Raw genomic sequence first — 27,330 nt, forward strand, 5'->3', positions numbered from 1 at the left:
AGAAGCGCAGGCTTGCTTGCGCTCCACAGTGTCTCTCTGTGAGGGCATCCAGATGAGCCGAGTTAATGTCCAATGAACTCGGCTCACCTCATGCACGTCACTGACAGCGTGGGAAAATTCTCCTGCACTCAGCGCTTCAGCGTGGGAGAATTCTCACACTGAAGCGCTGAGTGCAGGAGAATTCTCCCACGCTGTCAGTGACGTGCAGGAGGTGAGCTGAGTTCATTGGACATGAGCTCACCTTATGCACGTCACTGACAGCGTGGGAAAATTCTCCTGCACTCAGCGCTTCAGCGTGGGAGAATTCTCACGCTGAAGCGCTGAGTGCAGGAGAATTCTCCCACGCTGTCAGTGACGTGCAGGAGGTGAGCTGAGTTCATTGGACATGAGCTCACCTTATGCACGTCACTGACAGCGTGGGAGAATTCTCCTGCACTCACCGCTTCAGCGTGAGAATTTTCCCACGCTGTCAGTGACGTGCATGAGGTGAGCCGAGTTCATTGGACATGAACTCGGCTCATCTGGATGTCGTCACAGAGAGACGCTGAGCAGCGCAAGCAAGCCTGCGCTTCTCAGTGTCTGCGGGATGAGAGGCTGGATGGCAGCGTTCTGCTGCTGTCCAGCCTGTCATCTCGATGTAGCAGAGCTGAAGCTGTCGTGGGAACCATGGAAAGGTAAGGATGAGGTTGCTTTATTATTTTTCTTTTATTGCAGGAGATCGTTGGCTTCAGCTGGAATGGGCGTGACGGTAAGTATGGTTTAATTTAGAACAATAAAGTATTGTGTCTTTATTTCAATTAAAGGACTTTATTCTGGGTGTTTGTGTTTTTTTTAACTTTGACTATGGGGTTAGTAATGGGGGTGTCTTATAGACGCCTCTCCATTACTAACCTGGGCTTGATGTCAGCTGGCATTATAAGCTGACATCAACCCCAACCCTATTACCCCCTGCCACCGCACCAGGGCAGCGTGGAAGAGCGGGGCTAAGTGCCAGAATTGGCGCATCCTATGAATGCGCCATTTCTGGGGCGGCTGACGGCTGGTGTTTCTAGCCTGGGAGGGGGCCAATATTCATGGCTCCCTTCCTGGGCTATTAATATCAGCCCCCAGCTGTCTGCCTAGCCTTTGCTAGCTATTAAATTAGGGGGGAACCCACGTCATTTTTTTTGGGGGGTCCCCCATTTTAATAGCTAGTAAAGGCTATGTATTCAGCTGGGGGCTGATATTAATAGCCTGGGAAGCTCCGTGGGTATTACCCCCTTCCCAGGCTTCAAACATCTGCCCCAGCCGTCTGCTTAACCTCCGCTAGAGCCTAAAATTAAGGGGAACCCCACGCCAATTTTTTTAATAATAAATCCTTTATTTTAATACTAAATGACAAGTACAGTAACCAACACTATCACTGTACTTCGTATATATGTGGCTGACATGTTTCTATCTATCTAATCTATGTGTGAAGCTCTATTCTTTCGGTTCTAAATTGTCGGGTACAGGTGTATGCCGCTGCTGAATTGCCGGCTTTTCATGTTTCACTGTTGGCACTGTTCCCATCGATTTGGGCAATCAGTGTAATGCCACAACCACCATGGCTGTGGCATTACAGTGAGTGGCAGACAATCCCTGCATGATTGGTGCTCTAAATAGCGCCAGACATGCAGGACACGCTTTTGGTGCACGAACAGTTATCGAACATAACCTCGAACAGCCGAATTTTTTGTAAATCGTTCGGGTTCGTCGAACAACTCGAACACCGCCCAAAACAGCTCGAATTTGAGATTGGCGAACAGTTCTAGTCGAACACCGCTCATCTCTACTGATAACACATGCCTGAATTCTCTAGACAAGCAAATTGCCAAAACTTCTGCTTCTGTAGAGGTGGTCACTCTTACTGATGAACAGTTAAGCAAGGGCATTTGATTAGCAGTACCTTGCTGCTACTTACCCTGTTAATTCCTATGGAAGCAGTAAGGGTGTATTTAATTTGTCACACACAACTACATTTTTTTGCTTAATATTTGTTAATTAAATAAAAAAACAATGTAACTTTTCACTTATTGTACATTTGAGGTTATATTTACTACATGTTAGCAAATTGATTTGATATGAATTGAACTTTTAAAAATTGTATACAAATATTTACGTCTTGACAAATTCTAATAAATTTGCAATTTTATTTGAATGAATCACCAAAAACCATCAGACGTGACAGCACAGTCTTCCCCATAATGCCTTGCAGCTATCACATGGTACAGCACAGCCAAATTGGAGCAACTATCATAGCCTGAATAAAAGCTAAGGCAGGCAATGCAGCAGACATTTTAGGGTGATTCAGGATAGTTAGACGATGTCACAGCTCAGCAATAGATATAGGAAGAGAAAGCCCATAAACATTGGGCAAATACTCCATTCAGTAATGTGCTGTAAAACTGAATCAGTGAAAAAGATGAGGGCAGTAGTCTGTGAATTAGGCCACGGCCTCACTATCAGTATTTGGTCAGTATTTTTTCTCAGGAGTGGGAGCCAAAACCATGAGTGGGTGATAAATGCAGAATTGGTGCACTTGTTTCTATTAAAAATTTTCTCTGTTTGTTCCTCACCTAGTTTTGACTCCCACTCCTGAGAAAAAATACTAACCAAATGCTGACCAAATACTGACCAAATACTGATAGTGGGGCCGGGGTCTAATACAGAGATAAAAATTATACGGGGGTAAGAAGATGAGGTGTAAGCAGCAGAGCAACACCAAGTGTAATTGGTCAGTGATATTGTGTAGCTTGCATTTGTCTTGTTTCAATTGAATTACAATTACACATTTTTCCTTAATTCTTAATGCACTAGGATGCAACAGCAAGCCACTTTGAAAAATAAATGAAATCAGTGTCTCTAAGAGATGGCATAACTGCTAGTCACAAGCAACTGTACTAAGCTTTTTCATTTCTTGTGCAATCATTTCAGTGAAGGAGGAATATTGTTTGTTTGTTTTTAAAAAAAAAAAATATTTCTCAAATTCTAAACATGTAATTATGACTCACAAAGTGTGCGTGTTGCAAACAATTTTGTTGCGCATCAGTTTTACTAGACACATTTTACATCCTATACAGTTTTTGGACTGTTTTCACCATTTATGAAGCCTAAAAGGTTTATTACCGCAGTGTGTTGTTAAACAGGATTTTGGTTATCACAGTTACCATCCGTTTTCCCAATGACAGATAGGTTGAGGTCACTTTGACATTTCTAAGGCTGTGTGCTTGAAATGAACATAAAATGGATTCAATAAAGTCTTAGGAGACCTCAGAATATTACACATCTTTTCAAGACAATTATGTTTACCAGTACTTGTGCTTCATGGCAAATCAATTCAATATTAATCACATTTTGGGGAAAAAAATTATTTGAATTTCTAAACATTTGATTACCTCGATGTGTGATTCAGAAAATCATAGAATTCAAAGAAGGATTGCTCAATTTTTCTCATGATTATTTACACTCCTCAACATTAAAATTGCAAAGGTGGGGGACATCACGACCAAATCAATGTAATACTGAGCTGTTAGTGTACCCACCACCCCATAATCCCTGGTGTGACGTTCCTTCATGAATGTCTTTTTCTTGACTATCCACCACCCATCTCAAAGGCTATTATGGTGTAATTCTGTAGAGCAAGAAAATATTGGAGGCTGGAATGGTGATCTTTACTCTTGAACAATGAGTCTTGCTTTTGTCTTGGAAGCAATGATAACTGAAGATTGATCGGGAGACCACATTGGAAACAACATGAACAGACCTTCACGAGGGAAAGTCACATAGGTTGTACTCCCAGAATTATGGTGTGAGGTGGCATATTACACGGTAGCCAGACCCTTTTGTTTTCAATCCAGTTACACTAACAGCCTGGTGTTACAATTGGTAATAGAACTAGTAGTAAGACCATTTTTTCTAAAGTGTCCTAGGAGTCGTTTTTTCAGCAAGACAATGCGACCTTGCATGTTACTTGTGCTATTGTTACATATGCTACTGTGTGCTACTTCCAAACTTTTACTAAAGAGTAGAGATGAGCGTTGTTCGACTTGAACTGTTCGCCAATCTCAAATTCGAGCTGTTTTGGGCGGTGTTCGAGCCGTTCGGCGAACACGAACGATTTGAAAAAAATTCGGCTGTTCGAGGTTATGTTCGATAACTGTTCGTGCACCAAAATCATAACTGGATTTTTTCTCAGTAATGATGAAAATTAATGTTAATACTCAGCTTGAGTGTACAGCGTGGCGGGGGGAGGGGCAGGGGATGGATCTCTGCAGGAATAATGAAGATCTCCATTTTTTTTTCTCTTTCCCGCATTTACAGTGGGGAGGTGCAATCTGTCAGCCTATCAGCAGCGCACACACGGAGCGAACTGCTTTTTTTCACACAAGCAAGGGCATGTGTCATTGGCAGTGTATGTCACATGTCCTTGCCCTATAAGACCCAGCCATTTTCCCCGTCGCCACCATTTTCTCACTGCTGCAGCTGCGTGTTAGACGGCACCGCTGTTGCTGTGTGTGCTATACCTTGTTAATTTCAAGCCAATTTTCCCACAAATCTACAGATAGCTTGGGAGTAGGGAATAGTTGTGATTGCAGTCCTTTTAAGGACTAGGTTACAGCATTTCCTACGACTTTTATCAGGCAGGTCTGTGCTCTTAAATAGATAGGTTGGGAGTAAAGACTAATTGTAATTGCAGTCCTTTTCAGGACTAAGTTACATCAGTTCCTATCAGTTTTTGCCGGGCAGGTCTGTGCCAGTGCTGTGCAAGTTTTTTTCACAGCATTTGGCTAAATCTAGAAAAGCTAATCCTTTTTGGCCTATTGCAGATTGTGTTAGTCAGTGGAGTAGCCTATCTGTGTTACAAGCTACACCACCAGTGTATAGAATACCAATTTTTTTACTGCACCTAGTGAAGTAAAACCTTTTGGGCATAGCATGATTCTATTAGTCCATCTATACTGACCTCCATAAGGTTGCAAAGTGAATATAATTTTTTTCTGCATCTACCTATGAAAAAATATTTGGGCTTCTAGCTGTGTGTGAGACTTGTTCTATTAGTCCATCTATACTGACCTCGATCAGGTTGCAAATTGAATATAATATTTTTCTGCATCTAGCTCTGAAAAAATATTTGGCCTTCTAGCAGTGTGTGGGACTTGTTCTATTAGTCCATCTATACTCACCTCCATCAGGTTGCAAATTGAATATAATATTTTTCTGCATCTAGCTTTGAAAAAATATTTGGCCTTCTAGCAGTGTGTGGGACATGTTCTATTAGTCCATCTATACTGACCTCCATCACGTTGCAAATTGAATATAATTTTTTTCTGCATCTAGCTCTGAAAAAATGTTTGGGCTTCTAGCTGTGTGTGGGACTTGTTCTATTAGTCCATCTATACTGACCTCCATCAGGTTGCAAACTGAATATAATTTTTTTCTGCATCTACCTCTGAAAAAATATTTGGGCTTCTAGCTGTGTGTTGGACTTCTTCAATTAGTCCATCTATACTGACCTCCATCAGGTTGCAAATTCAATATAATATTTTTCTGCATCTAGCTCTGAAAAAATATTAGGCCTTCTAGCAGTGTGTGGGACTTGTTCTATTAGTCCATCTATACTGACCTCCATCAGGTTGCAAATTGAATATAATATTTTTCTGCATCTAGCTCTGAAAAAATATTTGGCCTTCTAGCAGTGTGTGGGACTTGTTCTATTAGTCCATCTATACTGACCTCCATCAGGTTGCAAATTGAATATAATATTTTTCTGCATCTAGCTCTGAAAAAATATTTGGCCTTCTAGCAGTGTGTGGGACTTGGTCTATTAGTCCATCTATACTGACCTCCATCAGGTTGCAAATTGAATATAATATTTTTCTGCATCTAGCTCTGGAAAAATATTTGGCCTTCTAGCAGTGTGTGGGACTTGTTCTATTAGTCCATCTATACTGACCTCCATCAGGTTGCAAACTGAATATAATTTTTTTCTGCATCTAACCCAGACAATACTTTTGGCCTAATACCACAGTTTGGCCACTCAGCTCTGCTCGGTTTCCATCCATTGTTTTTTTGTGCAAACAACTCCAGAGTTGTGAATTAGTTAACCACCAAAATGAGTGGAAAAAGGCCTGCTGCTGGTGGAAAGGGGAATAGGTGTGTTGGGAAGGGGAAAAAAGGTTGTGTCCGTGGAGTAGGTGTTAAAGCAACAGTAACATCTGCAGAACAAAGACCATCTTCCTGCAAAACTAAAATGTCTACTTCTTTTAGCGGACAATGTGATAAGATCCCTTTCTTACGGCCATGCCAATCGCTACAAATTCCAGATGAGGTACAAAAACAGCAGGTGCTTCAACGGATATCAAGTGCTCCTTTAAGTGGGCTCTCCTCCACATCAACTTCAACATCACAAATACTCCAGTCCTCAGAGGTGTCACCCCAATCGCACTTGCTTCCTCACAGCTCCCAAATCTCCTGCTGCCCAACTGAGTATGAGGTAGAACAGATGGTTGAGTCTGCAGAGCTGTTTACTCATACTATAGCTTGGGAATCAGAGGTCGGCTCCAGCGCTTCTGTGAATCCAGACGAGGAAATGATCTGCACTGATGCCCAGAATCTTTATGCGTCGGATCCAGGACCAGACGCAGAAGGTTCTGACCATAATGTAGACCCTCATTCCCAAACTGTAACTCCTGTTGGTGGAGAGAATGAGGAAGACGATGATGAGACTCACATACCTGATTGGAGCGACAACTTTAGTTTTTTGTCAGGGCAGGAACAGGTTGGCTCTGAGGACGATGGGTGTGATAACGCACAGTGTGATGATGATGAGGTTGGAGATCCCACTTACTGTCAACCCACAGTCAGCCAAGAGAGGAGGTCAGCAGAGGAGGTGGAGGAGGATGCTAGTGACGACGAGGTCAGGTTGTGCCTTCCTGGACAGAGACGTAGTACTGGAAGCAAGTCAACAACTGCATCCTCAAACACAACTCTGCCTCTTACCACAAGTCTTGGTGGCTCTTCAGGTCGCATGGGTGCTAAGCCTTGCATAGCCTGGGCATTTTTTCAGATTGATAAAGATGACCCAACTCGTGTTATCTGTAACATTTGTCAACAAAAGCTAAGTAGAGGCCGAAAAATACATAGTTTGAGTACTTCATGCATGAACCGGCACATGGACATGAAGCATAAGTTGCAGAGTGAAGCTCACTGTGCTACAATGCGGCCTAGCTGGCCGAGTCAACCACCGTCTGCCCCATCTTGTGCATCTGCGGCCTCTTCATCCTCTGTGACTGGGGGGACAGCAGTCACACCTGTTTTGGGACGCAGATCTGCCACCTCTTTACCCGCAACAGCCAGCCTGATTGGCAGGTCATCATTTTCTTTGGAGGTGGTAACACCAGCTGGTGTTGTTCGCTGTCCGACATCGATAGCACCACCTTTGGATCAAGGCAACCTAACATATCCGCCTGCATCTTCCTCACCGACTGGCAGTTTGCCGGGGACACCCTTATCAACCCCGTCTAAGCACAACAGCCAGCCCTCAGTCCCTCAGATGTGGACAAGTAACAGACCATTTCCTCCTAGCCATGAGAAAGCTAAGAGGTTGAATTTCACCATCTGCAAGCTCTTAGCTACAGAAATGCTGCCTTTCCGCCTGGTGGACACAGAGGATTTTCGAGACCTTTTGTCCGTCGCAGTGCCCCAGTACCAGATGCCCAGTTGGCACTACTTCTCAAAGAAAGGTGTGCCTGCGCTCCACCAGCATGTCGCACACAACATCACCGCTTCTTTGAGAAACTCTGTGTGTGACAGGGTGCATTTCACCACAGACACTTGGACGAGTAGGCATGGACAGGGGCATTACATGTCGCTGACTGGGCACTGGGTAACTATGGTGACAGCAGGACAAGGGGCTGCTGTCCAAGTCTTGCCGTCCCCACGAGTTGTGCGTCAATCCTCTTTATGTCAAGGTTCCTCCACTGCTTCTGCCTCCTCAACCTCCTCTCGGTCCTCCACCTGCACCCAAAGCCTGTCTGGTCATGCCACAAGCTTTCTAACTGCGCAGAAGGGATCCTGCACACTTTCTTACTATGCTGGCAATAGGGCTCAACGTCATTAGGCGGTTTTTACTTTGAAATGTCTGGGAAATGTGATTCACACAGCTGAGGAGTTGTGGTCAGCTCTGGAGAACCAATTTCATGAATGGTTGTCTCCACTGGACCTGAAACCAGGGAAGGCCGTGTGCGACAATGCTGCAAACCTGGGTGCGGCTCTTCGCCGGGGCAATGTCACACACGTGCCTTGTATGGCTCACGCGTTGAACCTGGTTGTCCAGCAATTTTTAGCCCACTATCCCGGACTAGATGGCCTTCTGCAGAGGGCACGGTCGCTGTGTGCTCACTTCCGCCGTTCGCATCCCGCAGCTCAGCGACTTACATCTCTACAGAAGTCGTTGGGCCTGCCACTTCACCGGCTAAAATGCGATGTGCCTACCCGGTGGAATTCAACTCTGCACATGTTGCAGCGACTGTGGCAGCACCGACAAGCCCTAGTGCAATACGTTCTGACGTATAGCCTGGGCCAACGGGATCCAGAGGTGGGGCAAATCACGCTGGAGGAGTGGTCTCAGATCAGGGACCTATGCACCCTTCTGCACAGTTTTGAAATGGCGACGAAGATGTTTAGTGGTGACGATGCCATTATCAGCATGACTATTCCGCTGATTTACATGCTGGAGCACATGTTAAACATAATTCGGAGTCAGGTGGTGGCACAAGAGGAGGTGGAGGAAGTAGAGGAGGAGGAGTTGTATGCGGAAGTTCTAACATCTGCAAGGTCCAGACGGTCGGCAGCACCAAGGCGGCAGGCATGTGAGGGTGGGGGAGATGGTTTTACCAGGTCGCATGGTAGCAGCCAAACTAGTGAGGAAGGTGCAGGAGCACAGGAAGAAGTGGAGAGCGAACTGATGGAAGACTCATCAGATGAGGGAGACCTTGATCACATTTCTGTTGTGCGAGGTTGGGGGGAGAGGACAGAGGAAGGAAGCATGATTGTTACCTCGCCACCAACACAACAGGGACTTGGTGCTCCTGGATGCGCAACACACATGAGTGCCTTCTTGCTGCACTACCTGCAACATGACCCTCGAATTGGGAGAATTAGAAATAATCCTGACTACTGGGTTGCCACACTGTTAGATCCCCGGTACAAAAGTAAATTTGCAGAAATAATTCCTGCCATAGAAAAGGATGCACGCATGCAGGAGTATCAGCAGAGACTGTTGCAGAATCTTACATGCGCTTTTCCACAAAACACCAGTGGTGCACGTAGTGAATCTCACAGTTCCAACTTGCCAACCATGGGACCGTCGAGTGTTCAGCACTCAAACCGTAACAGAAACACAGTATCTGCTGGTAACATCAATTTTGCAGAATCATTTCACCACTTTTTTAGCTCATCTTTTGCTAGGCCACAGGAGACAAGAAGTCTGACACATAGTCAACGCCTAGAGACGATGGTACAGGAGTATCTCCAAGTAAACATTGAAACGATGACTGTGTTACTGGACCCTTGCTCTTTTTGGGCTTCCAATCTGGATAAATGGCCAGAGCTCGCCACTTATGCCTTGGAGATCTTGTCATGCCCCGCAGCCAGCGTTCTGTCTGAACGTGTGTTCAGCGCTGCTGGTGGTGTGCTGACAGATAAGCGCACGTGGCTCTCCACTGATAATGTAGACAGACTCACGTTCATAAAGGTGAACAAATCATGGATCCGAAACGACTTTTCTACCCCTGTGTCATCCTGGGGAGAGTAAAAGCTTGATGATTGGTTAAAATCACCTCACCAACCGTTTTAAGCTTTCAAATTACTAATCATGTTTATCTGTATCTTGGCTGGAAAATAATTTGGGCTTTGTAGCAGTGTGCAGTACTGATTCTATTAGGCCATCTATACTAAGCTCCACCAGATTTAAAATTAATAATAATTTTTAGCTGCATCTAGCCCGGAAAATAATTTTGGGGCTCCGATATGCGCAAGACACATAAGTGCCTTCTTGCTGCACTACCTGCAACATGACCCTCAGATTGTCAGAATTCAAAGTAATCCTGACTACTGGGTTGCCACACTCTTAGATCCCCCACACTCTTCGATCAACCTTTTCATTTTAATAAAGACCAAAAAAATGGTCATTTTTGAAATTATAAGCATTAGCAGGTTATTAGAAACTGAAATCAAACAGTTTTCAACTCAAAACTTTATTCTAGGTGATGTTACATTTGCACATAGGACCCCTTGTTCGAAAGGAGCTTCTGGACTCTCTCGTCCATTGAATTTGTCAGGTTTTGGATGGTTTCTGCTTCAATTGTTTTGCATGAGGACAGAATACCCTCCCAGAGCTGTTGCTTAGATGTGAACTGCCTCCCGCCATCATAGACACTCCTTTTGATGATTCTCCAGAGGTTCTGAATGGGGTAGAGGTCAGGGGAGCATGGGGGTCACACCATAAGTTTGTCCCCTTTTATGCCCATATCAGCCTGAGATGCAGATGTGTTATGTGCAGCATGAGACGGTGCATTATCATGCATGAAAATGATCTTGCTGCGGAATACACGGTTCTTCTTCTTGAACCATGGCAGGAAGTGCTGCTTGAGAAACTCCACATACATTATGGAATTCATCTTTACCCCTTCAGGGATCCTAAATGGGCTGACAATCTCTCTCCCCATGATTCCAGCCCAAAACATTACTCCACCTCCTTCTTGTTGGCGCTGTAGCCGTGTTTGCGTGGGGTGTCCATCAACCAGCCATCCTCCACTCCATCCATCTGGACCATCAAGCGTTGCACGGCACTCATCCGTGAACAAAACAGTTTTGAAATCAGTCTTCATGTAATGTTTGGCCCACTGGAGACGTTTCTGCTTGTGTGCAGTGGATAGAGGAGGTCGACAGGATGGCGTACGCACAGCTGCAAACCTCTGAAGGACCCTGCATCTTGTTGTTCGGGGGACGTTGGAGGCACCAGCAGCTTCAAAAACTTGTCTGCTGCTATGACAAGGCTTTTTTGCCGCTGCTCTTTTAACCTGACATAATTGCCTGTAGGAAAGAGTCCTCAATTTGCCCTTATCAGCACGCACACGTGTGTACTGTGAATCAGCTACATACTTCTTGATTGCCAAGACACTTCATCCTGATCATCGCACAATGTTGATTGTAGTCATGCCTTGAACTAAACACTCCACAATTTGTTGCTTCTCAGCAGCTGACACATCCTTTTTCTTTCCCATTTTGGCAGAAAATGTAGGCTGCTTAATAATGTGGGACAGCCTTCTTAAGTAGTCTTGCCGTTCATTGGACACACCTGCCAAACTAATTAGCACAGGTGTCTGCAATTGCTTACAGTGATATAAAGAGCCCTGACACACATCACCATCAATGAGTTTAACTGACAAACAAACAAATTCTTCCCTTATCACTCCTAAACACTATTTGCATAATAATTTGGAACACAGTGTACATGTGCTTTTCCACGAAACACCAGTGGTTCACGTAGTGAATCTTACAGTTCTAACTTGCCAACCGTGGTCTGTATGGAGTTGTTCAATAAAGGGCCCAAAATTAAGATAACATAGACGGGAGAGGTCTCAACACTACTAAAGAGAAAGAGGGCAAATTATGCAATATGCATAGTGTGCCATGGCAAGTTTTTGGCTATGTTTATAGCTAGACCCTCTAGCCATAACCATTTAACACTTCTTTTTACCCTGTTTGGAGATGTCTGAGGGGCATTGTGTCACTGAGGGACATTCAGCAGACTACCAGTGACAGCAGGTCATAGACCCAAATCTGAAAATGTCACATTGTACTTCAGACTGTTGGGAAGTACGGATTTATTTTTTGCTCATTCATTGTTTTTGGCAAGATGAGCTGTAGTTTTTTTTAAGTTCCATTTTGCACATCTGAAAGGCCAAGTTCACACGTAGCATAAATGCTGCATTCAGCGTGGAAGAACATTCCCAGAGCAACCATTGATAATTTCATTAAACTATTTGTCTCCTTCTCTGCAGTCTTTCAACTCCCTGTCCAAGTGCCCGTTCACTCTCATTTTCCTCTGCACTCATCCTGCACCTTATGGGAACAATGAAATTTTCCACATTCTGTCCACTCTAAGAGGTGGTCAGGAGAAAGATGTATGACATTTCACCAATAATGGAATACTTATCAGATAGATGGATCATAAACCAAATATTAAATATATTGCAAAGTGTTATGAAATTTTCTAACAGATTGTTTGAGTTTAAGTTTTTTACTCCTAGACATTTATACGTTTAACAGCTGTACTTCATTATTTTAAATGTATGCCTAGCTTTGAAATCCATTAAAGAGAATTTTCAGAATATCATCTTGATGGTCTATTCATAGAACACGATAGCTTGAAATCCACCAATCTCTAGTACTAAGAGTTAGTAGCATTCACTAGAACAATGCGGGTACTTCACTGGAGAAACTGACACAATGTCATACTCATGTACCCAGCTGTGTCTGGTACTTCAGCTCTGCCCATTCAAGTGAAGATGGAGCTACAGTACCAGAAACAAGAGGACAGATGAGAATGTCACCACTGAACCCTTTCTGTCAGTAGGACTGTTCTACATATTTTCAAAAGTTGTCAAGTTTAGAAATGAGTGAATATTTCAATATTTGGTTCAGATTACGATAGTTAAATTTGCAATATTCGCCGATTTATTCGTCAAACATTTGCCAAACATTACTAAACATCATTAATTCAATGGGGGGCAAAACCAAACGCATAGGCAACACCTTCAAACTGGCCCAAAAGCTGCCAAAACACATCAATGTAGGGGCAGACACTAGGAAAGTGCCATCAATTGACCCAGAGTACAAGTAGTATAATTATCATTTATTATTATAGTGCCATTTATTCCATGGCGCTTTACATGTGAAAAGGTGTCATCTACTGGTATAAGAGTAGAGAGGATCATGCCCGCGAGGGCGCACAAACAATCTACAAAGGATGGGTGAGGATACAGTAGGTCAGGGTACACCTGGTTGTTCAGCGGTATGGTGGAGCGAGGGTTACCGCAGATTGTACTCTGGTCAGAAGAAGTGGGACTTCATCTTCCATTTGAAGGTTTCCATGGTAGACAAGAGTCTGATGTGTTGGGGTAGAGAGTTCCACAGTAGGGGAGATGCACGGGACAAATCTTGTATGCGATTGTGGCCAGAAGAGATAAGAGCAGGGTTGGTCTGGGCTGGCGGGATACCGGGAATTTTCCCGGTGGGCCCCGCCCCCTGCTGCAGAGGAGAGGGGGGGAGAAGAGAGCAAAAAAAAAATCCTGCGGTTTTAAGGGGCACGGGCCCTTTAAAAGCGCAGGCACAGTGTATGCAGGGACGCACGCACGCGGCGTTCATTACCTGAACCACCGCGGCGCACGTCCCAGTGAAGCAGCTGAAGCTGTGCATCTCCCTTCACTTGCCGGCGTATGACATCATCGTCATGCGCCTGCTGTGAAGGAGTGGCGCAACTCAGGAGAAGGAGGACACTGCACGGGAGCGCAGGAATGTAAGAGGTGTGTGTGTGTTTTGTGTGTGTGTGTGTGTGTGTGTATGTAAAGGTCTGGGCCCCTGGCTGGACACACAAGGGGTTAGCCGACTGGACACAAAAGGGGGGGTCCTGGATGGACACACAGGGGGGGAACCCTGGCTGGACACACAAGGGGGGCCCAGCTGGACACAAAAGGGGGGTCCTGTCTGGATACACAAGGGGGGAACCCTGGCTGGACACACAAGGGGGGGCCCAGCTAGACACACGAGGGGGAACCCCGGATAGACATATGAGGGGGAACCCTGGCTGGACACACGAGGGGGGGCCAAGCTGGACACATGAGGGGGGGCCAAGCTGGACACACGAGGGGATCACTGGCTGGATACACGAGGCGGGAGCCCTGGCTGGATACACAAGGGGGGCCCTGGCTGGACATGCAAGGGGGAACCCTGGCTGGACACACAAGGGGGGGCCCGGCTGGACATACAAGGGGGGCCTTGGCTTGACACTTAAGGGGAGGCCCTGGCTGGACACACAAGGGGGAGCCCTGGCTGGACACACAAGGGGGGGCCCAGCTAGACACACGAGTGGGAACCCCGGATGGACATATGAGGGGGAACCCTGGCTGGACACATGAGGGGGGGCCAAGCTGGACACATGAGGGGGGGCCAAGCTGGACACACGAGGGGATCACTGGCTGGATACACGAGGCGGGAGCCCTGGATGGATACACAAGGGGGGCCCTGGCTGGACATGCAAGGGGGAACCCTGGCTGGACACACAAGGGGGGGCCCGGCTGGACACACAAGGGGGGGCCCTGGCTGGACACACAAGGGGGGACACTGGCTGGACCCAGGCAAAGGGGGGTGGGCAGGATGGGCATATGGGGGGCAGGCTGGACACATGGAGGCCAGGATGGATATATGGGGGGCAGGCTGGACACATGGAGGCCAGGATGGATATATGGGAGGGCAGGCTGGACACATGGAGGCCAGGATGGTTATATGGAGGGGGCAGGCTGGATACATGGAGGTCAGGATGGATATATGGGGGGGCATGCTGGACACATGGAGGCCAGGATGGATATATGAGGGGGGCAGGCTGGACACATGGAGGCCAGGATGGATCTATGGGGGAGGCAGGCTGGACTAATGGAGGCCAGGATGGATATATGGAAGGGGGCAGGCTGGACACATGTAGGCCAGGATGGATCTATGGGGGGGTGGGGCAGGCTGAACACATGGAGGCCAGGATGGATATATGGGGGGGCAGGCTGAACACATGGAGGCCAGGATGGATATATGGGGGGGGCAGGCTGAACACATGGAGGCCAGGATGGATATATGGGGGTGAGGCAGGCTCGACACATGGGGGGCTAGGATGGACATGTGGAGGGGCAGGCTCGATACATGTGGGCTAACATAAATATATGGAGGGGCACGCTGGATATATGGGGGGTGTCAGGATGGATATATGAGGAGGCAGGCTGGACACATGGAGGCCAGGATGGATATGTAGGGGGAGCAGGCTGGACACATGGAGGCCAGGATGGATATATGGGTGGGGCAGGCTGGACACATGGAGTCTAGGATGGATATATGGGGGGGCAGGATGGATATATGGGGGGGTGTCAGGATGGATACATGCAGGGGGGAAGGGCAGGATGGATATATGGGGGGAGGCTGGACACATGGAGTCCAGGATGGATATATGGGGGGGCAGGCTGGAAACATGGAGGCAAGTATAGATATGTGGGGGGAGCAGGCTGGCCACATGGGGGGCTAGGATGGGTATATGGGAGGGGGCAGGCTCGATACACGTGTGCTAGGATAAATATATGGAGGGGTCACACTGGACAAAGGGGGCCAGAAGGGATATATGCAGGGGGTGTCAGGATGGATACATGGAGTCCAGGATGGATATATGGGGGGTGCAGGCTGGAAACATGGAGGCAAGGATGGATATGTGGGGGGGGCAGGCTAGATATATGGGGGGGAGGACAGGCTCGATACATGTGGGCTAGGATAAACAAGTTAGGCTATGAGTTGGACTAGATGGACTTAGTCTTCCTTCAACCTTAAAAACTATGTTACCATGTTAAATATATGGAGAGGCCACCCTGGACATTTGGGGGCCAGAAGGGACATATGGGGGTGCCTGGCTGGACAAGGGACTTAATTATTGTTTGGGGGCCAGATTGAGGAACATACTTTATTAGTTTATGGTGGCCAGTGGGGAGCATTATTACTTTAGATTCCAATTATTATTATTACATTATTACTTCTGTAATATAATTTACTTTTCAGGAAACTGTTTTTCATGGGATGGGACAAAAGAGGAGTCCTGTTACTGTGCAGGGTGGCACTATGTTGCTTTGTTTATTCAACTGGTATAGTGTAGAAGTCAGGCGGGGAAAGTGGGAATATTCTCTAGAAGAGATCAGTTATTGATAACTGTGTGTTATTTTCTGCAGAGACGATTCCTGGCTGGAAGAAGTGATGGCCGTCTGTACCTGATGAAGAAGAAAAGCGAAGATGAAGGACTTCACCTAGAGACGTCACTGGTGAGTCAGTGTATTACATGTACACTTACACTACACACGTGGTCAAAATTGTTAGTACCCCTTGTTTCATGAAAGAAAAACCCACAATGGTCACACAAATAACTTGAATCTGATAAATTTCATTTTGTCATTTTCAAAAATTTGTAAGTCAGACATTGCTTTTCTGCTTCCACAGAATTTAAAAAAAAAATTAACCTCATGAAATAGGCCTGGACAGAAATGATGGTTCTTCTTAACTTAATATTTTGTTGAACAACCTTTTGAGGCAATCACTGCAATTCCTGTAACTGTCAATGAGACTTCTGCACCTCTCAACAGGTATTTTGGCCCACTCCTCATGAGCAAACTGCTCCAGTTGTCTCGTGTTTGAAGGTTGCCTTTTCCAGAGGTCATGTTTCAGCTCTTTCCAAAGATGCTCAATAGGATTTAGGTCAGGGCTCATAGAAGGACACTTCAGAATAGTCCAATGTTTTCCTCTTAGCCATTCTTGGGTCATTATCCTGTTGTAAGACCCATGACCTGCGACTGAGACCAAGCTTTCTGACTCTAGACAGCACATTTCTCACTAGAATCCCTTGATAGTCTTGAGATTTCATTGTACCCTGCACAGATTCAAGACACCATGTGCCAGATGCAGCAGAGCAGCCCCAGAACATAACAGCCTCCCCCATGTTTCACAGTAGGGACAGTGTTCTTTTCTTGATATGCTTCATTTTTCCGTCTGTGAACATAGAGCTGATGTGCCTTGCCAAAAACTTCCATTTTTGTCTCATCTGTCCATAGTACATTCTCCCAAAAGCTTTGTGGCTTGTCAACATGTAGTTTGGCAAATTCCAGTCTAGCTTTTTTATTATTTTTTTTTTCAACAATGGTGTTCTCCTTGGTCGTCTCCCATGAAGTCCACTTTGGATCAAACAATGATGGATAGTACGATCTAACACTGATGTTCCTTGAGCTTGAAGTTCACCTTTAATATCTTTAGAAGTTTTCCTGGACTCTTCTGTTACCAATCATATTATCCGTCTCTTTGATTTGTCATCAATTTTCCTCTTGCGGCAACGTCCAGGGAGGTTGGCTACAGTCCCATGGATCTTAAGTTTCTGAATAATATGTGACAATGTAGTCAAAGGAACATAAAGCTGCTTGGAGATGGTCTTATAACCTTTACCTTTAACATGCTTTTCTATAATTTTCTTTCTAATCTCCTGAGACAACTCTTTCCTTTGCTTCCTCTGGTCCATGTTGAGTGTGGTACACACCATGTCACCAAACCTCACAGTGAGTATCTGTAGCCCTATACAGTTATATGAAAAAGTTTGGGCACCCCTATTAATCATAAGCTTAATGTTTTATAAAAATTGGTGTTTTTGCAACAGCTATTTCAGTTTGATATATGTAATAACTGTTGGACACAGTAATGTTTCTGCCTTGAAATGAGGTTTATTGTACTAACAGAAAATGTGCAATCTGCATTCAAACAAAATTTGACAGGTGCATAAGTATGGGCACCCTTATCATTTTCTTTTTTTAAATACTCCTACCTACTTTTTACTGACTTACTGACTTACTAAAGCACTTTTTTTTTGTTTTGTAACCTCATTGAGCTTTGAACTTCATAGCCTGGTGTATGCAATCATGAGAAAAGCTACTTAAAGTGGCCACTTGCAAGTTGTTCTCCTGTTTGAATCTCCTCTGAAGAGTGGCATCATGGGCTCCTCAAAACAACTGTCAAATGATCTGAAAACAAAGATTATTCAACATAGTTGTTCAGGGGAAGGATACAAAAAGCTGTTTCAGAGATTTAACCTGTCAGTTTCCACTGTGAGGAACATAGTAAGGAAATGGAAGAACACAGGGACAGTTCTTGTTAAGGCCAGAAGTGGCAGGCCAAGAAAAACATCAGAAAGGCAGAGAAGAAGAATGGTGAGATCAGTCAAGGAAAATCCTCAGACCACCTCCAGAGAGCTGCAGCATCAACTTGCTGCAGATGGTGTCACTGTGCATCGGTCAACTATACAACGCACTTTGCACAAGGAGAAGCTGTATGGGAGAGTGATGCGAAAGAAGCCGTTTCTGCAAGCACGCCACAGAGTCGGCTGAGGTATGCAAAAGCACATTTGGAGAAGCCAATTTCTTTTTGGAAGAAGGTCCTGTAGACTGATGAAACCAAGATTGAGTTGTTTGGTCATACAAAAAGGCGTTATGCATGGCAGCAAAAAAACACAGCATTCCAAGAAAAACACTTGCTACCCACAGTAAAATTTGGTGGAGGTTCCATCATGCTTTGGGGCTGTGTGGCCAATGCCGGCATCGGGAATCTTGTTAAAGTTGAGGGACGCATGGATTCCACTCAGTATCAGCAGATTCTTGACAATAATGTTCAAGAATCAGTAATAAAGCTGAAGTTACGCAGGGGATGGATCTTTCAGCAAGACAATGATCCAAAGCACCGCTCCAAATCTACTCAGGCATTCATGCAGAGGAACAATTACAATGTTCTGGAATGGCCATCCCAGTCCCCAGACCTGAATATCATTGAACATCTGTGGGATCATTTGAAGATGGCTGTCCATGCACGGCCACCATCAAACTTAACTGAACTGGAATTGTTTTGTAAAGAGGAATGGTCAAAAATACCTTCATCCAGGATCCAGGAACTCATTAAAAGCTACAGGAAGTGACTAGAGGCTGTTATTTTTGCAAAAGGAGGATCTACTAAATATTAATGTCACTTTTCTGGTGAGGTGCCCATACTTATGCACCTGTCAAATTTTGTTTGAATGCATATTGCACATTTTCTGTTAGTACAATAAACCTCATTTCAAGGCAGAAACATTACTGTGTCCAACAGTTATTACATATATCAAACTGAAATAGCTGTTGCAAAAACACCAATTTTTATAAAGCAATAAGCTTAAGATTAATAGGGGTGCCCAAACTTTTTCATATAACTGTATACGGGCCTACTGACTGATTACAAGACTGTAGACACCTGTGATGCTAATTTGTGGACACAACTTGATTTAACATGTCCCTTTTGTCACATTATTTTCAGGGGTACCATAATTTCTTTCCAGGCCTATTTCATGAGTTTAATTTTTTTTTAAATTCTGTGGAAGCAGAAAAGCAATGTCTGACTTTCATTTCTTCATTTTCATAGATTTTTAATTTATTATTACTTTTGTCAGATTCAAGTTATTTCTGTGACCATTGTGGGTTTTTCTTTCATTAAACGAGGGGTACCAACAATTCTTACCACGTGTGTATATAGTATATACAGAGCTCCTGTGTATGTCACTGGTGATCACTGTATTACCTGTACACTATATACAGAGCTGCTGTTTATAATGTCACTGGTGATCACTGTGTTACCTGTACACTGACACTATATACAGAGCTCCTGTGTATAATGTCGCTGGTGGTAATAACAGTGTTGTTACTATTGTGGTTTGTATTCATGATCAGTATTGTAGTATTTGGTCACTTTGGGGTGGTAATATGTGGTCTGGTCATGGTGTGGCCGTATTTGTGCCTTGTATGTGGTATTATTCGGTCACTATGTGGTGGTAATATGTGATCTAGTCATGGTGTGGCGATATTTGTCCCTTTTGTATGTGGTATTATTGGTGTTGATATAGTGAACTGTGTTGTGTATGGCGGTCATTTTGTTCTTGCTGATATTAACTAGGAAAAGATTTTTTTCCATTAGGCCACAGCCCCACCATTAGTATTTGGTTAGTATTTTTTCTCAGGAGTCGCTGCCAAAACAAGTAGTGGGTGATAAATGCAGAATTGGTGACTAGTTTCTATTCTGCCTTTTTTCTGATTGTTCCTCACCTGGTTTTGGCTCCCACTCCTGAAAAAAAATACTGACCGTATACTGACCAAATACTGATAGTGGGGCCGTGGCTTTAGAGATTAAATACTTGGACCAGAGCAGCAGAGATGCACTTACAGGGGTTCTCTGGTGAAAACAAGTAATCACCTCTCCACAGGATCAGTGATAATATTGATTGGTGGGGGTCTGACTGCTGGGACAAAATAGGCAGAATGTGGAGCTTTTCTCCCCATTAGACTGGAGCGGCATGTGAGATGCGACCACTGATCCATTCATTCCCTCAGTGGCTGTGAGCGCTGCTCTTTTTTGGAAGCCCCCAAGAGAATGAATGGAGCTGCGGTCAGACGTCCCACCTGTCGCTGCATTTTAAAATGGGGATAAGTGTCCTGTCAGGGATAAAACTTCCCCATTCTTCCGATAGGTGCGTTTTCCAATGTTCGGACCCAAACGATCAATAAGTGATCACCTATCCTGTAGAGCCCATGGATCGATGATAACTTGTTTTAACCAAAGAAGCCCTTTAATGCAAACTACCGTAATTGTACATCCCAGTTAGTGTCGCACAGTAGATGTGCAGGAGCCGCCAGTCAATGCTCCACTATAACAGGGATAGCGGATAACAGATATTTGCATATGGCTGTAGGTGGGCCCCTAGAGTCAGTTCACCCTGTGGGCCCCAGACACCCCAGTCTGACCCTGGATTAGAGGGAGGTAGAGACGGAGATCTTGGATGGATGGGAGGTTGTGTGCAGATAATTAATGGGAGATTAGGTCACAGATATATGGAGGAGACAGGTTTTGGATGGCTTGATATGCCAAAGTTAGGCTTTTCAACTGGAGTCTCAGGGCAACGAGGAGCCAGCACAGGGATTGACAGAGGGAAGAAGACGGGAAATAGCGGGGTGACAGGTTAATTAGTCAGCCAGCACAGTTTAGGATAAATTGGAGGGGTGCGAGAGTGATAGAAGGGAGGCCACTGAGCAGGAGCTTGCAGTACTCGAGGCAGGAGATGATGAAGGCGTGCATTGGTGTTTTTGTAGATTCATGGTTGGGGAATGTGAGAATACCGGAGATATTTTGGAGTTGGAGTCGACAGCAAGTGGAAAGGGCTTGGAGGATCAGATGTTTGAAGGACAGATCAGAGTCAAGCTTTCGGGACTGGAGAGAGTGGGCAGCCATTGACTTTGATGAATAAGTCAGTTGGTGGGGGTGAATGAGATGGTGGAAAGATGATGCATTCGGTTTTATCCATGTTAAGTTTTACAAATCTAGCAGACAAGAAAGCTGAGATAGTGGACACACATTGTGGAATACTGGTTAGTAAGGAGGTGATAACAGGTCCAGAGAGGTAGATCTGTGTGTCATCAGCATAGAGGTGATACTGAAAGCCGTGAGACTCTACGAGCTGTCCCATGGCGAAGGTGTAGATGGAGAATGGTAGGGGTCTTAGAATTGACCCTTGGGGACACCAGCACATAGGGGGTGAGATGAGGAGGTGGTGTGTGAGTGGGAGACACTGAATGTCCAGTCGATTAGTTATGAAGAGATCCAAAACAGGGTCAAGTCTGTGATGCTGAGACAGCAGTACACTTTGTAGATGAGGGCCAGAAAGAAGATGTGCTCCAGTAGATGACAAGCACTGCATCAAGTGGCCTCTACTCTTCTTTTTCCAAATTAACATCACACACAGTACATGTCACGGTTCCACCCCTCACTGTGTCTGGGATACAGTTACTGACAGCTCAGCCGTCCAATCTTGTACAGGTGTGTGCAATAGCTCAGTGTGGTGATTGACAGCTCGGCTATCCAATCTGAGACTGGGAAGCACTGGCTATCTTCAGGTGTTCATTATCCCAGGTGATTGCCTGGCTACTTAACTCAGCTGTTTGTCCCAGATCTCTGAGAGATGTACATTCAGCTAGTGTGTGTGGTTTGTTCTCTGTGGCTTGCGTTCTGTTTATTGATCTTCTGCAGCCTGACCTTGGACCTTGTTCTGACCATCCGTCTGTTTAACCCCTTCTGCTCTGATCTGCTGTCCTCCTGGACTTCTGGCCAACGGTACTTTACCTGACTACGCCTTTGCCTCTTCCCTCTGTTTATTACATACCTTCCTGGCTTTGACTTCAGACTCCTTGTCTATCCCGTCTCACGGCCTGGCCATGAAAAGTGACTCAGCGTCACAGCACAGTCCTCAGAGGTGGCACCCGAATTACCCTTGTTTTCCCTTGTGTCACAACTCTCCAACCACCCAACTGACTGTGGGCAACAACAGATGGGCAAGTCAGCAGAGCTGTTCACACATTCTATTCCGGGGCATCAGAGGTCTGATCGAAAGCTTCACAGACTCAAGAGGGGGAAAGCATGTGCAGTGATGCCCAAATTTTTTTTCAGTTGAACCAGGGCCGGACGAAGTAGGGTCCTAGCAGAATCCAAACCCTTGCCACCAGATGTTAACCCCTGTGGGTGGGCATGGATGGGTTGGAGAACAAAACAACTACACACCAGAACATGGAGAACTAAACTAATAGACAACAGGGGTTGGAAAACTAAACTACTAAACAGCTAGAGTTGGAGCACTAAATTACTATGCACCAGGGGATGGAGAACTAAACCACTAGACACCACGGTGTCACTAGACAGCAAGTCTTGGAATGCCCAAGGTTTGCGGGACAAACCTCTGTATCTAATTGACGCGCCCAGGGGATGGGGACGACTCGGCGCCCGGGCCTTGTTGCCTGACTCTGGGGGATGTCGCGGTGGTCGGCTCCCGGGCGCCCGTACCCTGGGGTCACTCTTAAAAGAAGGGGAAGTTATATGGGATAAGGAAATGTTTGTGACGCCACCTGTGGTGTCTGGTGAGGATCACCAGCGCTGCGACAGTCCTGAGGCCGGTGTTTAGGCAGCTTAGTTGGTGCGGCTCCCCACAGGTGGAGCGGGGCCTCAGGACAGCGTACGTGAGGGGATGCAGGACAGAGGGGACCCAGTCAGGTCAGAGGAAGAATAGGCACACACGCAACAGTTCACTTCAGTACCTTTACTGGTGGTGTTTCAGGCACGATCAAGGGCACTTCAGGGTGAAGGGTGCATATAAGGACTCTCCCCAGTGAGCGGGTGTGGAGCCTCCTGTTCCTTGCCTTTCCTTGATAAGTTTCTGACCTGCCTGGAGCTAGGCCTAACTTGTTCTCTGTCTTGCACCTGCTGACCTGGTGGTAGGGCCTTCTATTGGAGTTCACACTCCCTGGTCTCTGGGGCCTCCGTGACTCCTGACCCTGGTACGTAATCAGCTTTTGGTGTTCCTGGGACATATAGTTCGCCAGGGGTTCCGGTTGTTTCTGCTGGGTGTAAGGAATCCCTGCAGACGCGGACCCGGTGTCCGGTAAATAGTTTTGGGGTGAGCTGGTAAAGCTCCTCTGCCCCCTATGTTACTCTCCTTCCACTCGCCTTTGGCCACGCCCGGGGCCCTCTCTAGGCTTCACACTGCAGCAGGCATGCTGCGCTTCACCGCTCTTTTGGCGTCGGCACGCCCTAAGCTCACTAACTCGAGCTCTCTGAGTCTGGACTGAACTGACTGAGCTCCACTGCAGGCTAGCTTCTGCCGGAGCTCCTCTCAGCAGACTGACCTTCTCACAGACTGTAGACTCCAGACTGACTGCCTAACTCCACCCTCCAGTATATATATCCCTATCCGGGCTCCCTCTGGTGGTCTGAGGTGGTAGGGTGGAGCTGTGTGAATGCTATGAGGGCCTCTTGGGGAGAAGTCCATCCATGCACCTCTCTGGAATCTGTGGCAGGAATGCGCAGCAGGGCACCACATTCCCCCCTAGGAAAGCTCAGTACTCCCGGACTGAAGTAATTTTTATAACAAGTAACAACAATAACTCTTCCCTTTATGGGAGGCACTTTGCTTGAACGTTGCATAATAAAACATTATAAATAATAAATAAATATATACATACATACAATAAGCAACCTCAGAATTTAAGTCTGTTCTGGTGAGGTCCCCTGACAGGGTGTCCATTTCACGGGTAAAGTACAAGGTAGCTTGAGGGACCTGTCCAAAGCAAACCCTCAACGTAGGCCCTGGGGTGACTGCAGGGCATGGCGATCCTGAGTTGGACCTCCACTTCTGCCACACCAGACAGGTTTTTGTTCTGAGGTCACCTAAATGGGCACTCCAGGGAGTGCAATTATTTACAGCAAACAGTTTTTGGGCTGCACACAGTCCTCAGCCACAAAGTTCTTTATGTACCCTTACGGGTAACTAGAGATAACAAGGGAAGTGTCCATATCACTTAAATTGTCCATTAGTAAGGCAAAGCACAAGTTGAGAAATTCATACATGAAAATACACAATATAATACCCCAGGGGCAACTATTTACACTATCAGAGTTTCCTTCTCTATTCTCTGTATCTGGCAGGGGTCTGACCTCGTGTGCTATGTGTCGACTTACGTGGTACTGGGATGCGTGAGGCACTAGTGTTTGCACTACCTCCCATTCTGTCAGTTCTAAGTGTTGGGGGACTGCAGGGTTGCCTTAACCTCTCTCCGGGACTGGCAAGTATACCATTGGCTGGGCCTTTTTGCTCTGCTCCAACCAGGGATCCTTCTTCCGGGGATTCTTCTTGAGCAGGCTCTTCTGAAGCACTTACAGATTCTACTTGCTGTGGAGAGTCTTCTGGCTGTTGAAAGAAGTGGATCACAGGTATTATTACTGCTCCTCCTAGTTGAGGCCAATCTGCCGGGAAATCTCCTAAGTCAGTATGGAGTACTGCTTCTTTAGGCTCCTCCGGTACGGTGAGAGGCACTTCTTCTTGGGGTTTTAGTAGGTCTGGACACAACTTCAGATGGTCTCTAGACACCGTTGCAGTCGTTATTCTTCCGTCTTTGCTAATCAAACAGGTCTTCTTGTTATCAAATCTTGAATTTAACACAGTGTAGGGTTCTCTCTCCCACTGGTCATCAAGTTTGTGGTTTCTCCTTTTCCTCTTTAACACCACTTCTCCTGGTGTGAAGGGTTCTGCGGGCGCACTTTTATTGTATTGGGCTTCCTGCTTGTCCCTTACCCGAGTGAGACTGTCTTAGACACAGGCCTGTACTCTTCTGTACTGCTCTTGTCTGGTCGTGTCCCAGTCCTCAGTGGACATATCTGCTTCTGGTTCTACTACACCAAGCTCCAGGTCCATGGGCAACTTCCCGGGTCTTGGTCGCATGAGATATGCCGGAGTACAATTGGTGGAACTCACAGGTATGTGGTTGTACAGATCTACCAGGTCAGGTAGTAGGTCTGGCCACTGATTTCTCTCCTCTAGTGGTAAGGTCTTCAGCAGGTCGATGACGATGTTATTCATTTTTTCACAGAGACCGTTGGTTTGGGGGTGGTACAGTGTAGTCCGGATCTTTTTACACCCATACAGATGGCAGAACTCCTTGAACAGTTCGGCTTCAAAGGCTGGGCCTTGATCCGTCAGCACCTGCTCCGGGTATCCATGGGGCCTGCAGAAGTACACCTGAAACGTCCTTGCTGCTGTCTCTGCCGTCAGATCCTTGACGGGGGCGACCACCAAGAACTGGGAGTAGTGATCCACCATGGTCAGGGCTTAGGAATATCCTGACCTGCTGGGTGACAACTTGACATGATCCAGGGCCACGATCTCCAAGGGACGAGTCGTCTTGATTGGTTGCAGGGGTGCCTTCTGGCTGTTGTAGTCTTTTCTTCTGAGGCTACAGGGTCCACAATTCCGGCACCACTTCTCAATGGAACTGCGCATTCCTGCCCAATAAAACCGACACTTCAGCAGGGTTTCTAGCTTCTTCCAGCCAAAGTGCCCCGCCTGATCGTGGTAGGCTTCCAACACCATCTAGATGTCTGTCTTGGGCACCACTATCTGCAATACCATCTCATGGGTTTTGGGGTTGACGTACCTCCGGCACAGCTTCTCTCTATAAATGAACAGCCGACTCTTCTCATTCCACAGCTGCTTGGCTTTTAGAGACGTGTTCTTCTCCAGGGAGGAACCTTCTTGGGTTATCAGCTCTTTGATACGGCTGACTACCGAGTCGCTGTCCTGGGACTCCTTCCAGCTGTGGTGAGGCAGGGGGTTTAATGTCTTACCGCGATGCCTCCTGGAGGCTCGTTGCTCGTGGACCATTCCATTCCGATGGAAGGCAGGTAGTTCAATCTCCTCCAGGTCATCCACTTCTTCTTCTGTGTCCGACTGGTGAGGCATCCTGGACAGGGCATCGGCGTTGGCGTTCTTGCGGCCTGCCCGGTACTTAATAGTGAATTGGTAGCTTGACAGCCGAGCCATCCATCGTTGCTCCATGGCTCCTAACTTGGCTGTTTCTAGATGAGTCAAGGGGCTGTTATCAGTGAAGGCAGTGAACTTACTGGAGGCTAGGTAGTGCTTGAACCATTCAGTGCTGGCCCAGACCAGGGCCAGGAACTCCATCTTGAAGCTGCTATAGTTCTCTGGGTTCCTCTAGGTCGGGCGGAGCTTCCTGCTTGCATAGGTGATCACCTTCTCTCGGCCATCCTGCTTCTGACTCAGTACAGCTCCTAATCCTTCGTTGCTGGCATCAGTGTACAGCAGGAATGGTTGGCTGTAGTCAGAGTAGGCTAGGATCTCTTCGCCAGTCAGGATCTCCTTCATCACCTTAAAGGATTCAGCTTGCGCCTTACCCCACTGAAACAGGGGATTTCTGCCTTTGGGGGACTGTTCTACCAGGAGTTCTTGCAGAGGCGCTGCTTTCTTGGTATAGTCCCTCACAAACCTCTGGTAATACCCAACTAGTCCCAGGAACTGACGTACCTCCTTGAGGCTCTTCGGCTCCGGACATTTCTTGATGGCAGTGACCTTCTCCGGGTCTGGTGCAACTCCCTCTGGACTAACGATGTGCCCCAGGTACTGTACCTTTCGTTTGTGCAGGTGGCACTTTGAGGGCTTCAGCTTCATCCCATACTGGGACAGCGACTCAAATACCTCCGCCAGGTGCTTCAAGTGGTCCTCATACATTTTGGAGTACACTATCACGTCATCCAGGTATAGTAGTACAGTCTTGAAGTTGCAGTGTCCCAGGCAGCACTCCATCAATCTCTGGAACATTCCGGGGGCGTTGCAGAGTCCAAACGGCATGCTGTTGAACTCGCAGAGTCCCATTAGGGTAGTGAAGGCCGTCTTCTCCCGATCCTCCTCAGCAACAGCTACTTGCCAGTATCCACTAGTGAGGTCAAGGGTGGAGAAGTAATTTGCAGACTTTAAGGTAGCCAGGGATTCCTCTATACATGGTAAAGGGTATGCATCTTTATGTGTAACGCGATTTACTTGTCTGTAATCTACACACA

This window comes from Phyllobates terribilis, unplaced genomic scaffold, assembly GCF_046119375.1.
Source record: "Phyllobates terribilis strain yellow unplaced genomic scaffold, ASM4611937v1 Scaffold_1__5_contigs__length_1240528914, whole genome shotgun sequence".
Classification (NCBI taxonomy): domain Eukaryota; kingdom Metazoa; phylum Chordata; class Amphibia; order Anura; family Dendrobatidae; genus Phyllobates; species Phyllobates terribilis.